Source organism: Nematolebias whitei, chromosome 1 (genome assembly GCF_014905685.2).
Source record: "Nematolebias whitei isolate Nwh7 chromosome 1, NemWhi1, whole genome shotgun sequence".
Classification (NCBI taxonomy): domain Eukaryota; kingdom Metazoa; phylum Chordata; class Actinopteri; order Cyprinodontiformes; family Rivulidae; genus Nematolebias; species Nematolebias whitei.
Window position 1 is genome coordinate 47428352 of NC_056498.1, and position 2397 is coordinate 47430748.

At 47.6% G+C, this 2397-nt stretch overlaps 1 protein-coding gene across 1 annotated transcript in view; it reads right to left on the bottom strand.

The window, feature by feature from the left end:
- LOC119422654 (arginyl-tRNA--protein transferase 1) overlaps positions 1–2397 on the bottom strand; it is a 118184-nt gene that overhangs the window by 115025 nt on the left and 762 nt on the right. The window lies entirely within an intron of this gene.

Consider the following 2397-nt stretch of genomic DNA (forward strand, 5'->3'; position numbering starts at 1 on the left):
TATGTCTCTATCTATCTGTCTCTATGTCTCTATCTATCTGTCTCTATATGTCTATGTCTCTATCTATCTATGTCTCTGTCTCACTCTCTCTGTCTCTCTGTCTCACTCTCTGTCTCACTCACTCTCTCTGTCTCACTCTCTCTCTCTGTCTCACTCGCACTCACTCGCTCTGTCTCACTCACTCTGTCTCACTCTCTCTGTCTCACTCGCTCTCTCTCTGTCTCTCTCTCTGTCTCATTCGCTCTCACTCTCTCTGTCTCACTCTCTCTGTCTCATTCGCTCTCACTCTGTCTCACTCGCTCTCACTCTCTCTGTCTCACTCTCTGTCTCACTCTCTCACTCTCTCTGTCTCACTCTCTCTCTGTCTCACTCGCGCTTTCTCTGTCTCTCTCTCTCTCTGTGCACGGAGAGCAGCTGATCAGCTGCAGCAGGAAGTTTATCCTCCAGTATGGGCTGCTCAAAGGTGCAAGAGGGGCTAAATAATTTAAAATAATCAATTTAAAATAAATATTTCATGCCGATCGTGCGGCTCATCCATCAATCAGCCACTTGTGTGTCATGTCCAATCTTTATTTTGAAAAACCGCGATAGAGCGAGTCGGCGATAAACAAACCGTGAAGAAGCGAGGGACTGCTGTACTGGAAATAGCTTTTTGAGCATTTAGAGCTGTCCTGATGCAGTCGGACCACCACAGACTCAAGTTGGTGCCAGCTCCGTCCAGGATGTGTGCCTTTGTTTTTTACGTTCCATGAATCCTTGCAGTTTTCCCGCGCCCCCATGGGAAATCGTTCGCCCACCGCAGTGAGTTAAAGCAGGCCAAACGGATTGTGGTGAAGCTGGGGAGTGCGGTGGTGACGCGTGGGGACGAGTGCGGCCTGGCGCTGGGCCGGCTGGCCTCCATCGTGGAGCAGGTGAAGCTGTTCGCAGACTCCTAATAACGCTGAGGTGCAGCCATGTTTGAAGCTGGCCGTGTTTCTGTCTTCAGGTGGCCATGCTGCAGAATCAAGGCAGGGAGATGATGATCGTTACAAGCGGCGCTGTGGCGTTCGGGAAGCAACGACTCCGACATGAAATCCTTTTGTCTCAGAGCGTCAGACAAGCCCTGCACTCCGGACAGAACCAGCTCAAAGACATTGTGACTACACTATTATGCTTCGATTCCAACGTGCATAAATGTTGATTATGTTGTCACGTTGACTTGAGCTTGCTCTTCAGTCAGTCCCAGTTTTGGAGGCCCGAGCGTGTGCAGCTGCCGGACAAAGCGGTCTGATGGCCCTCTATGAAGCCATGTTCACCCAGTACAGCATCTGCACAGCACAGGTACACACCCGAGCATCGTTTGTGAACGAACGGCAGACGAGTAAACGCTCGCTGTTTGTGTCTCCCCGTTCAGATTCTGGTCACCAACCTGGATTTTCACGACGAGCAGAAGCGTCGCAACCTGAACAGCACCCTGCACGAGCTGCTTCGAATGAACATCGTCCCAATCATCAACACCAACGACGCCGTCGTCCCTCCCCCCGTGCCCAACAGCGACCTACAGGGGGTAAATGTGGGTACTGCGCGTCACGCACTCTGGGAATGCTAAGGGCCAAATCGTGGAAAGGAATTGCTTAAACTTTAATGTGTGCATATTTAAATGATTCTTAGTATTATTTATAATGTAGTTTGAATCTTAAAGTTGAGTCTTTTCGTCCAGCTGTTCATGCTAGCTCAGGTTGTGACTGATCAGCTGTTACTCTGACAAGTTTTCATATTGATCCGTTTTATTTTGTTTGTTTTCCAGGTAATAAGCATAAAAGATAACGACAGCTTGGCTGCTCGGCTCGCAGTTGAAATGAAAGTCGATCTCCTTATCGCCCTGTCTGATGTCCAAGGTAAAAAAAAATACAACGTGCAAGTTTGGTGCCTGCTTAATTTTACACGCCCGTCAAAGGCGGACGTTTATCGGTAAAGTCTCCGTACGTCTGTAAACGTTCTCATTTCTGATCCGCTCAAGATAATTTAACAAAACTTCGTTCACATTTGTACCGCCACTAGACAAAATGTCACGTAATCTTTCCTAGGCCTGTCGCGATAAACAGTAAATCAGTTAATCGCACGATAAATGAAAATGAGGTTGATAATTTTCATTTATCGGCTTCATCGTTTCTTCGTGTCTCTCTTTCTACTGAAGACACTGGATGAGAAAAGAATCGACTCCAGTGCTCCTCACTGACTCCTCCCTTTCTCTTTAAAATATGTTTTAACCGTCCAAATTGTGTTTTTGGATCGTTAAAAGCAGCTAAGCTGAGATGCTAAGCTAACAGGCCGACCTCGGGGGATAAAACTTCCGTCTTGCCGAAGCGCCAAAATTCACGGTTGAAACTCGTGCCTTCGTGTAAAAAGTTGTTTTTC